The sequence below is a fragment of the Thalassophryne amazonica genome, chromosome 19, assembly GCF_902500255.1.
Source record: "Thalassophryne amazonica chromosome 19, fThaAma1.1, whole genome shotgun sequence".
Lineage (NCBI taxonomy): Eukaryota > Metazoa > Chordata > Actinopteri > Batrachoidiformes > Batrachoididae > Thalassophryne > Thalassophryne amazonica.
This window is the reverse complement of record NC_047121.1, coordinates 43,956,541-43,970,914: the sequence shown is the minus strand read 5'-3', so window position 1 is coordinate 43,970,914 and position 14,374 is coordinate 43,956,541. Positions and strand designations below refer to the sequence as shown.

The 14,374-nt window shown below is 41.5% G+C and overlaps 2 long non-coding RNA genes across 2 annotated transcripts in view; one reads left to right on the top strand and one right to left on the bottom strand.

Moving 5' to 3' along the window:
- Positions 1-557: 557 nt before the first annotated feature.
- LOC117500782 lies at positions 558-7,033 on the top strand. The gene is made up of 3 exons (XR_004557848.1): positions 558-1,392; positions 2,155-2,156; positions 7,021-7,033. It is a non-coding gene; the product is annotated as an uncharacterized LOC117500782 (long non-coding RNA).
- LOC117500783 overlaps positions 2,641-14,374 on the bottom strand; it is a 20,039-nt gene continuing 8,305 nt past the window's right edge. The window contains exons 2-3 of the long non-coding RNA XR_004557849.1: positions 8,752-8,754; positions 2,641-3,076 (exon numbers count right to left, since the gene is read on the bottom strand). This is a non-coding gene — a long non-coding RNA (uncharacterized LOC117500783). The remainder of the gene's footprint in view (positions 3,077-8,751; positions 8,755-14,374) is intronic.

Genomic DNA, 14,374 nt, shown 5'->3' with positions numbered 1-14,374 from the left:
TATTCAACCTGCCTGGTGTTTCACATCAAAATGTTGATTAAACAGCATGATTATTGCAAAGATGTACCATGGACTTGTGACAGTATCCACTCGAAAATGCGTAGTTGATCTTTAATTAAGACGTTTACTGGGTGAAGAAGCCAGATGAGGTAATCCTGGACTGGCATGGTTACACATGCTTTGTGGTTGCAAGTCTGGTTGGAAATGACATTTGAGACAACCTATGGTACTGAAATGAATATTCACGGGTGACAGCTCTGGTGGACATTCTGCAGTCAGCATGCCAAATGCACCCATACAATAATCATGCAGTGTAAGCACTATATTTAATTTAACCTTTATTTAACCAGGTTAGTCCCATTGAGATCACAATCTCTTTTGCAAGGGAGACCTGGGCAATTATAAAGTTTCCAGTTCACCTAACCTGCATGTCTTTAAATGTGGGAGGAAACCGGAGCACTCGGAGGAAACCCATGCAATCACAGGGAGAACATGCAAACTCCACACACAGAACGGCCACAGGTGGGAATCGATCCCATGGCCTCCCATGGCCTGTGAGGCAACAGTGCTAACCACTAAGACACCGTGCTGCCAAAGTATCTTAGTGCCACACCTCCCAGGTGGATGGATCATCTTAGCATTGGTGAAGTCCTCACAAAAATTCAAGGAAAACAAACATTTTCTATGCACAGAGGAAACCTCAGACGTTTTACTTCAATTAATGAAAAATGTGAACAACAAAAAAAAAGACCTGCATTTATATTTTTGTTGAGTATATTTATTTATTTCTTGTTTATGAATGTGTAAAAGCTTGATAGTTTCTTTTTAAGTGTTAAACATTTTTGTCACATTTATGACATGGTGCACAGCTGCCGAGGAGTGTCAGCTTCGGAAGGAGATTGAAATCAAAAGCAAATCAGTGAAAATATTTATGTAATATTTATTCAACGGAGGCATGATATGACAAATCTCATCTGTGCTCGTGACGCTGTCACCTATGCAGTGATTACTGAACTTGATGTGAACGTAGTTAAATTGTGTCATGTACAACAGTGTATTTTTGGAGATTACGTAGCTGTCATTTTTTTCCCCCATATTTTTAATATTTGCTTTTGGAAATCCCACAAGCTTCATACAAATGTGCATCGTGTTCTGTGGTTGTAGGTGGCGTATGTTGAAAATTATCCCAGTCATCTCCCACCAGCGGGTGTGACACGATTGACTGAGTCAGCTTATTTTGTGTATTATCACATGTGAGACGTCATTGTGTAATTTGACATCATCAGTAGAGTTATGCTACAGGATGAAACTCCCACACATTTTGATTTGATCATCAAAAGCCTGTAATGTGTAAATGAATATGTTGATTGTAAAAGCACAATTTGAACAAACGTTATCAATCCTTTGCTAATTTTTGTGTGCAACTCTACACCCATTCCACACATTCACCTTTAAAGGGGCCATATCACGCAATGTGTGTGTGTGTGTGTGTCTGTGCACACGGCAGCCAAGCATCCCCAAATCACATTGTTACATACAACCCCAATTCCATTGAAGTTGGGACGTTGTGTAAAATGTAAATAAAAACAGAATACAATGATTTGAAAATCCTCTTCAACCTATATTCAATTGAATACACCACAAAGACAAAATATTTAATTTTCAAACTGATAAACTTTATTGTTTTTGTGCAAATATTTGCTCATTTTGAAATGGATACCTGCAACATGTTTCAAAAAAGCTGGGACAGTGGTATGTTTACCACTGTGCTGCATCACCTTTCCTTCTAACAACACTCAATAAGCGTTTGGGAACTGAGGACACTAATTGTTGAAGCTTTGTAGGTGGAATTCTGTCCCAGTCTTGATGTACGACTTCAGTTGTTCAATAGTCCGGGGTCTCCGTTGTCGTATTTTGCTCTTCATAATGCACCACACATTTTCAATGGGTGACAGGTCTGGACTGCAGGCAGACCAGTCTAGTACCCGCACTCTTTTACTACAAAGCCACGCTGTTGTAACACGTGCAGAATGTGGCTTGGCATTGTCTTACTGAAATAAGCAGGGACGTCCCTGAAAAAGACATTGCTTGGATGGCAGCACGTGTTGCTCCAAACCCTGGATGTACCTTCCAGCATTGATGGTGCCATCACAGATGTGTAAGTTGCCCATGACATGGGCACTAACACACCCCCATAACATCACAGATGTGTAAGTTGCCCATGACATGGGCACTAACACACCCCCATACCATCACAGATGCTGTCTTTTGAACTTTGCGCTGGTAACAATCTGGATGGGCTTTTTCCTCTTTTGTCCGGACGACACGATGTCCATGATTTCCATAAACAATTTGAAATGTGGACTCATCAGACCACAGCACATTTTTCTACTTTGCGTCTGTCCATTTGAAGGAGCTTGGGCCCAGAGAAGGTGGCAACGTTTCTGGAGTTAATTGTGAGGTTTTTTTTGTTTGTTTTTGTTTTTCAAGACAATTCTGTGCAAAACCATGTCAAAATTTTATGCAAGATGAGCCGGCGGCTTTGCAGTGAAAACAGACGTGTTTGAAGTTATTGTCATTTTGATATTTCACTGTAAAATGGACCATTAATGTAAATTAGGATAAACTGAAGTATTTTTCTTATGGAAGTTGTTTTAAATGCTGTAGTGAGATCTGTAAATGAATTGTCATCTGGAACAAAGCATCCTTTCCCCATGTGTGGAGCACATCGAACAACGTCCGTCAGCGTCTAAATGTCATCACTACAAGCACACATTATCAGGCGATGAATAATTCCACTGTCTTTCTGAGGAAAGTCGGTGCTTGAAGAGGCCACGATCACAGAAGATGAAAGATGCTTTGAAGCGACTGCGCTAACGCAAGCGTTTCATCACGAACCCCAGACTTCATTCGATGAAGGATTAATCATGAGTGTGGAACGTCTCACCGCAACGCTACACCTACTCTGGACATTTCCTTGTGTGGAAATTTTGACTCACTGTGTTACTGTTGTGACATCATGAGCTCTCTGCCAAATCTGTGTTTCTATTGTATGGCGCAATCATATGTACAACCCCTGGTAATAATTATGGAATCACAGGCCTCAGAGGATGTTCATTCAGTTGTTTAATTTTGTAGAAAAAAAGCAGATCACAGACATGACACACTAAAGTCATTTCAAATGGCAACTTTCTGGCTTTAAGAAACACTATAAGAAATCAAGAAAAAAAAATTGTGGCAGTCAGTAACGGTTACTTTTTTAGACCAAGCAGAGGGAAAAAAATAAGGACTCACTCAATTCTGAGGAATAAATTATGGAATCACCCTATAAAGGGCCTTGATGGTGCAGGTTATCAACTATGGCATTCGAGACAACAGTGAAAACTAGAGCACTGCACTCGTAGAGCGCAAACCTCTGCCAACACTAGTTTCCAATTCCACAAATTTTTACCTTGGAAAAAAATTTTAAGGTCATAGTCCGGTTAGAAGTGACTTTTCATAAGCTAAAATATAACACAAAATATAGATCAAAAGGGCTTTTCAATGTTAAAATCAAATATCCGTAATACGGCTCAGATGCGGATCAAACTTAGTCTATTCACTGAGAGTGCCCGTTTGCACCTCGTCACAAATTAGAGTGATTGAGGCACTTCTGACTGAGATATAATGCAAAATGTACACCAAACGGGCTTTTCAATATTAAATTTAAATGTCCACAAAATTCACAATCTGGATCTGATCCGGTGATAGTGAGCCAGGTGATAGTGAGTGCCAGTTTGCACCTCACTTTCAAATATGAGAGTGACTGGAGCACATTTGATTAAGATATAATGTAAAAATATACATTAAATGGGGTTTTCAATGTTAAATTTAAATGGCCAAAAAATCTGTAATCTGGATCAGATCCGGGTCAAAATTTGTCAGTCAGAAAAGGATACCATCTTGCGTAATGCTTTCAAATATGAAATAAATTTGATCTTTTTTGAAAGGGTTATGAATTTTTGAAAATTTGTTCAGTGTTAAGGGCGCCTTCACACATCGTGCAAATACGTACAACTCAGGGCAACTCACGGCGGTAGAGCTCGTATGAGCACACCACGAACCATTGCGCCAACGGGCAGGTGTGCACGATGCTGGTACGACAGTTTGTGCACCTGATGGTGTCTTTCGAGCAGGAACACAGTGCAAGCAGCTGCAGCAGCTCGCACTGTGTTCCATGGGACAAGGTGCACCGCACTGCACCGTTGATGTGGAGGAAAATAAAATAAAAACCAGCTGTATAATTAGTGAATGTCACTGGGTTGATATAAATAATACATAAAAGGGGACGCAATACAGAACCCCGCAGTTAAATCATCCTGGTTAAAAGAAAAAAATAACACAGGATTCAAACCCGCACGCTCTGATTATCAGATGGAAACTTTACCACTGCGCTACAATCACTATTTTGTGACAGGGGCGTGAAATGGCTAAAATCAACAAGCAGAGAAATGTATTTTCTAAAAAAGAAAAAAGCACTGTGATAACTGATCAAACAGCATTTGGGACAGCGTATTTCTGCTGATAGTGACTGAAAGTAGCGTATTTGTCATACTGTTGGCTTGTCCTGGTCCTGTGGCATGCCGCTCACAAGATCTGCCCACAGACCTTTCCTGCTCACAGTGTCAAGTGCTTTGGTTACGTGACATAATGACCCTTATTCTGCTCCTGACACATCTCCTGGAGCTGACAGAGAACGAATACCATGTCAGTAGTGCTCCTGTTGGCTCTGAAGCCGCAATGGCTCTCTGGGAGGTGTTCTTTTGCAATGGTCGGTATCAGTCTGTTCAGCAACACCCTGGCTACAGTTATGCCTGTGATGGATAGCAGGCATAACTGTAGCCAGGGTGTTGCTGAACAGGCTGATACCAGCCATTGCAAAAGAACACCTCCCTGCTATCCATCGCAGGCATAACTGTAGCCAGTCTGTTCAGCAACACCCTGGCTACAGTTATGCCTGCGATGGATAGCAGTGTAATCCCGTGGTAACTGGAACAGTCAGACTTCACTCCCTTGTTTTTTACAGTGTGATGATGACTGCGTCACAGAGTTCCTGAGGTAGCTTGCCCTGCTCCCAGCAACAGGTGAAGAGCTCAAGGAGTTTGGCATGTAATGCTGGGCCCCCATGCTTCCAGATATCTGGAGGGATTCCATCAACTCCTGCTGCCTTGCCCATCCTCAGGTGTTCTATGGCCTTTATGATCTCTACAAGAGTCAGTGCTACATCTAGTTCAGTATTCACTGGTTTCTGGAAGATGCAAAGAATTGCTGTGTCTTGGACTGAGTGGACAGTGCTGAAGAGCATCTGAAAATGTTCCGACCAGCGGCTCAGGATGGATGCCTTGTCCATGAGACGAGTTTGACCATCTGTGCTGCAGAAAGGACACTGGACCTGGTAAGAAGGGCCATACACTGCCTTTAGAGCTTTGTAAAACCCTCTGCAGTCACCAGTGTCTGCGTAAAACTGAGTTCTGTCTGCAAGGTTGCTCCACCACTCGTTCTGGATCTCACGAAGCTTGCGCTGGATATTGCTGCATGACAGACGGAAGGCGGCTTTCCTCACAGGACAGGAGAGTTGAGCTAGATGGGCCTGGTGTGTGGATCTCTGCCAGTAGTTCCTGTATCTCCTGGTCGTTCTTGTCAAACCAGTCTCTGTTCTTCTTGGTAGAGAATCCACGAACTTTTGAAGAAGACTGCAGAATAGAGGTTTCGAGTTATTCCCAAAGCTCTTCTGGGAGGGATCTGTTGGACAGCTGTGATCCCCAAGCCTAGACTGTAAGTTTGCCTGGAAGTCTGCTTTCAGTTCAGCTGACTGCAAACTGTTGGCCTTCAGTTTCTTGCATGGAGCACCTCTTCTCTTTGCTTTGGGTTTGAAGTGGAGACTGAGTTTGCAGTGAACGAGGCAGTGGTCGGTGTGACACTCTAGGCATCACTCTGGTGTGCTAGTCATGTTTTAGGTCTCTCTGGCACACTAGAACATACGCAGATGACACTATCCTGTACGCGCACAGCCCTTGTCTCAACACTAGTCTGTCTCTGCTCCAAGAAGCTTTATCTTGCTTCAACATGCCTTTTCTGAGCTTCGCCTTAAGTTAAATACAACAAAAACCAAATGTATGTTCTTTAACAGAAACCTCCCGCAGCCTGAGAGTCCAGGTAAAATTGTATCCCTGGACGGATCAGAAATTCAGATTGTCTCACACTATAAGTATCTAGGTGTATGGCTTGATAACTCTCTAGTTTTCGAAACCCACATCATTAACCTGCTCACCAAAGCAAAGGCGAGAATTGGCTTTTTATACCGCCACAAAAATACTTTCACTCGCCCAGTAAGAGAGCTTTTGGTAAAAACTACAGTTCTCCCCATCCTTGATTATGGAGACTTAGTTTACAGAATGGCACCAAAGACTCTGCTCCACAAACTTCATGTTGTATATCATGCTGCCATACGCTTTGTCACAGGTGCACCTTTCACCACGCACCATTGTGATTTGTATTCAATGATGAAGTGGCCCTCTCTCCACACGCGTAGACAAATCCATTGGCTATTGTGTTTATAAATGTTTGATCGGTTTGGCTCCGTCCTATTTGAGCTCCTTACTAAACATCCACACTTCCAGTCGTGCGCTCCGCTCCAGCACTTACATCAGTCTGGTGGTCCCAAAAGTTCGCACAGTCTTTGGTCGCTCCTCTTTCCAGTTTTCTGCAGTGACTGGAATAACTTACAACAGTCTCTAAAGCTTAGTTTATTTTTACCCCTATCTATTTTTAAAAACTCAATTTCTAATATTTTACAGGACCATTGCGTATGTTTTTAATAATGTATATCTTAATTCTTAACATTTTCTGTTTCATTGTTGTTGTTTTTTCTGTTGTTTTACTGTATGTTTTTCATTGTTGTATGTGGGGACTGTGAATCTCTGTTTTTCTCTCCTGTTGTTGTGCTGCCTTTTGACCAGGTCGTCATTGTAAATGAGAAAGTGTTCTCAATTGACTTACCTGGTAAAACACTGAATAAAGAAAAGAAAAGAACATCATCTATGAGGTGCCAATATTTGGACCGAGGATGCATCCAAGTTGTCTTCAGACTGTTCTTTTGTTGAAAAATAGTGTCACCATCCCAGCTTGCTAGTAGTGATGGTGAACTGCTGTTCTGCACAAAACAGTAAGCTCCCGTTGTCGTTGCAGTTTCCAGTGCCATGTTTCCCAAGACACCCTTTCTAGGTTTGTGAGTCTTGGCCTACTCTGGCGTTGAAGTCACCAAGGATGAGGACCTTGTCATCTACAGGTGTGCTCTGTACGAGGGTGCGCAAGTAAGAGTAGAATTTATCCTTTTCTGCAGGATCTGCTTGAAGAGTTGGCACGTGTACACTGAAGAGAGTGGCATGCTGGTTATTACACAGTGGAAGGTTTTCAAGCTTGGACACTATAGAGTCCCTGACCATAAAACCGACGCCTATAAGGCGTCTCTCCAATGCAGGCTTGCCCGACCAGTAGAGGGTGTATCCAGTGCCATGTTCTTTAAGGGTGCCCTCCTCAGAAAAGCAGACTTCACTGAGAATGGCGATGTCGATGTTCAGTGTTGCCAGTTCGTCTGCAATTAAGGCAGAGCGACATTCATGACGATTGCTACCAGCTGTGTCCAGCATGGTTCTGACATTCCAACAAGCGGCTTTCAGTCCTTTCACACCCTTACAGGTGGGTGTGTACCTTTCTTCCTTTGAGCTTGATCGACCGTTGTATAAGATGCCCATTGACCAAGGCAAAAGGCAACTGGGGTTTTGGCGATGAGCTTTGGTTAGGCCACCTTTTCTAGGCCCCACTCCATGTGGAGCAAGCAGTGCTATCCCTAGAGCAGGCTGCTTGGTTGTTCAGGGTGCTACTGGTTGATGTTGTCGTCAGCCAAGGTTCAACATCAGACGACCAATATCCTAAACTGCCTGCATGCAGGATTGGAACTGTGGGTTCCAGTGACATCTTTCACCAGCTGTTTTTGCCCTTTCTCATTGCTACAGGACTTGAGAATAGTTGGAGTTGGAGGGAAGGGGGAGATGGTCAAGGACATGTACGTGAACGTGTATGGTCCTTGCCTGTGCAATGGAGTTTTAAGGTGAAGTACAGTATGCGCAGTACTGGCCCCACCCTTTATACCCAAGGTTCATCTGACATAGCCTAGCAAGCTTGGACGTGACAGCGAGGTCTTCGGCATATAGGTTTTACATCAGACTGTCCTTGTCCTAGGTGAACGGCCGCCTAAGATTCACAAGCTTCACCTGCCTGGGTTTTGGAAGCAGAGATTTCCTTCTCAGACCGCCTAGCCCAGTTATACCGCCAGGCACTTGGTTGAACCCATAGCAACATCTGTGAAAACAGGGGGCACCATGAGAAGGCACACTTGCGAAGGAGAGGCGATAAGCAGTAGCCTTCAGCCTAGTGACCAGATGGGGCTATGCAGCAATCACTACACTTAGAAAAGAGAGGTTATAGTCTGACACATCACTTTCCATTTTTGCCCTCCTTAGACAGCTCTCACTAAAGTGGTGAATGATCTTCTGCTTGCAAAGGATTCGTACACCACTATGGTTCTGGTGCTGTTAGATCTTAGTGCTGCATCTGATACCATGGATCATCATATTCTACTTGATAAGCTGGAGAATCATTTTGGGATTACTGGGAGTGCCCTTGCATGGTTGACGTCATACCTGACCAGACGTTCTCGCTGTGTTTTGTATAATAACACTACCGCTAACCTTAGTGACATGAAATTTGGGGTTTGGACATGTCTATCTCGGCTTTCAATGCTTACCAGTCCAGTAAATATCAGTGAAATTGTGGAGAGCTGGACATGTCCAAACTTGTCCTCTGACACGCCGAAACGGAGGTGTTCCTTTGGCTCGCTTCCAAAGCGAATCGGTCGTGATGCGCAAAGCCTCCGCACGGCTTTCCATGACAAAATCTCTTGTTAAAAGTGAAATCTGCCAGAAAATGGCTGATGTCCAGCTCTTGTGATAACCAGAGAAAGAGCACACGACGGTCTCGTATCCACAGAGCCATCCGTTTAGAAATGGTCCGGTGGCTTGTGCTGCGTCGTCGCAGCTCAGAGCGCGGCGCGCTGAGCGCGGCGCGCTGAGCGTCCTTAAAGGGGTCCTTAAAGCTGTACTAACAGACCTTATTCTCTGTGAAGCCCGTAAAATTTTCACCGAAAGCCAGATAAATTTTTCGAATGGTTTCCAGGTGCCAGTCCCTAACAGTTTCTGAAAAAATTCTGATGGAAAAAAACCCAAATCATTCCGCCATTTCCAGACAATGAAAATCCGACGACTGGGCGGGACCACTCCTTCCACAACGCGTGCTCACAGGCGAATGACGTCACCGACAGGCGTGGAAAAACTCACGCATGCGCACAAGGGTTCAAGCTTGTCTGACGTGAACACATATGAATCAAATCCATATAGTTTAAAAAAAAATAAAAAGGTACGATACTTTATGGACAGACCTCGTAGACATACTTTATTTCTGAAATATTAGTTTTTTTTTCTTTTGTTTGCAATAGTCATCAATAGTTTTTCTGTCTAAACAAGTAAATGCTAGAAACATAAAGACGTTTTTATCAGTTTTACTCGTGGTGTACAGAAGTTTCAAGTCACTTAGAAATTACTTACAACTATAAAGCTCAATAACCACAAAAATAATTCAGAACAAGATGTATTATATTAACTAACCAATAGTGAAAAAGAGTTTACATGTCCTGTCTACTATAATTTCCACAACAGGCACACAATGCAGTGCAAGCAAGGTAGGTTTGCCTTTAAGCATTTGCAAAGACCCTGACAGGCCTTCTTGCATCCACAGTGAATAGGTTCCTTACAAGCTTTGCATGCTTCAGGCAACTCTGACCACAAAGGCCTCCATCTTTCTTCTACAAGTTGCCAACCCCACTTATCTGGTGACGGGTACTCTGGTCTTGGAATCAGTGTTTGACCCCAGATGAATGCTGATTAATACACTGAGTGCTTTATGTGTTCCCGAAGAGATCCTTGGGTGGGGGGAATATTTTCCAATGACTTAGTTGTGATTTGGTGCTATATAAGAAAAAAGTTGATTGATTGATTGATTGACTTAGTTCCCCTGGCAAACAGCTTCTGGTGTGCCATGTTTACACTTGTCTCCTCCAATGTTCTAGAGTAGAGTAAAACAACAAAGTGCTCCAATGTTGCATACATATCTGGTGTGATGGTCTCTATGTAGTGAGAAAGACTGGAGAAGATGGGTGAAGATGGGAGAAGATCCCTAAACACCTCCCATAGCTCCCAAGCTTTTTTTTTTTTTTTTTTTTTTGCTTTTCTGGTCAAGACTACCTCAGTTGAAGCTGCAATGAAGCATGCAAATTAACATTTAGAATACATTAGACATTGACGTTCACAATGCATTTACTTTTGATATAAAAGTAGACAGATAAACACTCTGATGGTAAAACCCTTGTTGCAATCAAAATGTTAATAAATTACATTTTCCACAGGCCGTCAAGTTAGTATTGAGTTAGTGGATGCATAAAAAGAAATAGAACTTTATTTACTTGTCAAGTGTTTTTGATACATGTTTATGTTTGATACATGTTTGTTTTGAAGGCATTATGGTCTTTTTTTCTGTTGTTTTACAGCCATCTTAAATTTCAGGATTGAAGCCACATGTAGACACCTTTTGAGTTTACCATAATGATCGGCATTCTTCAAAACATGGGCAACGATACGAATATCATTTCCCTAGAATGACCAGAACTCTTGAAATTAGCTTTCAAGGTTCATTGGCGGCCATATTGAATGTGGCTGCTATTTCTTACATTTGATGTACCTTTAATTGTCATCAGTTAGTGTAAGGATAGATTACTGTGCTAAACATCAAAAGTGTCGGTAGTAACTGTGTTTGTATTACTTACAAAGTAACACTCATTTTGATTCTGCAATTGTTTTGGCAGCCATATTTGATTTTCAAGATGGCACTGATCACTAATTCTTGCTTATTTTAGGTCATTATATATTATATTGACCAACTTACTAAGCTTGGACACCAAGATTGTCATTACATTTATTACTGAAGCAAAAGTGTTGTAATCTTGGATTTTCAAGATGGCTGTCTTATGTAGACCATTTTTGATTACACAAATATGACCACAGAGCCCAAAAACCTAGAAAAAGACACCAAGATCATCTTCCTAGCTCCTCTATAACTCCTAAAATGAGCTATTATAACTTTATAGGTGGCCATTTTGAAAAAAATGGCTGAAATATACTGTTCCAGTGATACGTGACAATGGAACTGTTCCTAAATCTGTTTCTTATATCAAAACAGATCTGTGTGCAAAATTTGGCGCTTCTATCAGAAAGTGAACGATTTTGAGGCTTAGAGCCCCTACTATCAATCATTCATACGAGCGAAGCACCACGCAAGCTCATGGTACAGGGAATCCCAAACAGGAAGTGCCAAATTTTAAGTCCACAGTGAAAAGGAAATGTCAAACACTTCCTGGATCGACACTTCCTAGATTGGCAGACGAGATCCCATGAAATCTCGTGATAACTCAGTGGCAAGTTCACCCTGAAACAAATTTTGAGTCCACAGTGAAACAGGAAATGTCAAATGTTGAACACTTTCTGGCATAGGTGGAGCTAAAGCGGAGGGCAGGGTTACACTGGACTCCCCTGAAATCTGTTTCGACACAGATGATTGACATGTCACAGCACCGCACGTCTGGTTGAAAAGAGCTGCATTTTGAAATCAGTTGTCCAGTTTGTCGGTGATGTGTACCACAAAAAAGTTCTAATCCAACTTAGTAGAACAAGAAAAATGTTTGCCTCAGATGTGAACTGAACACATCTTTTGAACCATGGACTAATAATGACACCAAAGTTATACTGGTGAGCAAACGGCTGTATTTTATGCCAGAAATGAGGTCCAGGTTGTTAAAAGTGACATTTCTCCTTTAATTCACATTGTTTTATATATGCGTGTATCTCCGGTGATTTTTAAATGATCAGGCAGCTGTTGACCTCTTAATTTTGCTGTCTGAAGGACTAAAATAACCTCTTAATTTTACTTTCTGAGTGACACCAGGATGATGGATGCATTTCACTTAAAAATACACATGCCACAGAGTGTTTCTCAACTGTATACTCAAAAATATTGGAACACTTGGGAATTCACACATTTTAATTTTTTTGTCATTTAAACGACAAATAAAGTTATCTTTCTTAATCTCAAACTAAAAGCAAATTTCTACAGCTTGATATAAATTAATTAAAAATATAAAATCCAGCTTCCTGATGAAGTGGTGTAGAGGAGGATTTTCTTAAAAAGAAGACCTGAACGTTCAGCTACAATTTGCCAGAAAATTCATCTAAGATGAAAGCCTAGATTTGATGTTTTGGTGAAAGAAACGTTTGTATTTCTTCATAATTGATGTAAATAAATCCAAGACATATTCAGTGACTTGGAAATGTTCATGTTACCATACCCGACTTGTCTGAAGAAAACTGGCAATAAAACTGATTATTATTTACAGGTATTAGAGATTTACTTTCAGTTTGAGTTTGAGGAAGGTAATTTAAAATTTTTTTTATTCTTTATATTTTTGTATTTCTTGTATTTGATATGGCATAAACAAATTAAAATTTGTGAAATACTGTGTTCCAATACTTTTGGAGGGCACTGTATCCTAACTGCCCTGTGACAGACTGGCGTCCTGTCCTCGGTGTACCCCGCCTTGCGCCCTATGACTGCTGGGATAGGCTCCAGCCCCCCGCGACCCTTAATTGGACTACGCGGTAGAAGATGAATGAATGAATGAATGTATCCTAACCTTATGATGAGTTTGTTATTATTACTGTTTTGTTGAAAACATTTTAATTTTCACTGCTGCTGCATTTTGTGTGAAATCATAGTCATATCGTACATCATATTGATATGACAATGTTGAAATACAATAATTTGGCCATGTTGTACAGCCCTACTGTGGTGCAAATTTGGTGAGAATCTGAATATAAAGTGTAATTTTGATCCAGAAACTGGATCCAGATCACCGCGAAAATTTAATGGAGTCTTCCGTGGCCTAATATCTATCTGTGGTGAAAGTTTCGTTAAAATCCGTGCAGTAATGATGTAATACTGCTAAAAGACAGACAGACAGACAAGTAAATACAACCCTAATTCCAGTGAAGTTGGGACATTGTGTAAAATGTAAATAAAAACAGAATACAATGACTTGCAAATCCTCTTCAACCTATATTCAGTTGAATACACCACAAATACAAGATATTTAATGTTCAAACTGATAAACTCTATTGTTTTTGTGCAAATATATAATCATTTTGAAATGGATGCCTGCTACACGTTTCAAAATAGTTGGGACGGGGCAACAAAAGACTGGGAAAGTTGATGAATGCTCAAAGAACACCTGTTTGGAAACAGGTGAGTGTCATGTTTGGTTATAAATGGAGCATCCCCAAAAGGCTCAGCCATTCATAAGCAAAGATGGGGCAAGGATCACCACTTGTGAACAACTGCGTGAAAAAATAGTCCAACAGTTTATAAACAATGTTTCTCAATGTTCAATTGCAAGGAATTTAGGGATTCCATCATCTATAGTCCATAATATAATCAGAATATTCTAAGAATCTGGAGAACTTTCTACACGTAAGCGGCAAGGCTGAAAACCAACATTGAATGCCTGTGACGTTTGATCCCTCAGGCAGCACTGCATTAAAAACTGACATCATTGTGTGAAGGATCTTACCGCATGGGCTCAGGAATACTTCAGAAAACCATATTAAAACAGTTTGTCGCTACATTTACAAGTGCAAGTTAAAACGCTACCATGCAAAGCGAAAGCCATACATCAACAACATCCAGAAATGCCACCGCCTTCTTTGGACTCAAGCTCATTTGAAATGGACAGACGCAAAGTGGAAAAGTGTGCTGTGGTCTGATTAATCCACATTTCAAATTGTTTTTGGAAATCATGGACGTCGTGTCCTCCGGACAAAAGAGGAAAAAGACCACCTAGATTGTTACCAGCGCAAAGTTCAAAAGCCAGCATCTGTGATGGTATGGGGGTATGTTAGTGCCCATGGCATGGACAACTTACCCATCTGTGATGGCACCATCAATGCTGAAAGGTACATCTAGGTTTTGGAGCAACACATGCTGCCATCCAAGCAACGTCTTTTTCAGGGACATCCCTGCTTATTTCAGCAAGACAATGCCAAGCAACATTCTGCATGTGTTACAACAGCGTGGCTTCGTAGTAAAAGAGTGCTAGTACTAGACTGGCCTGCCTGCA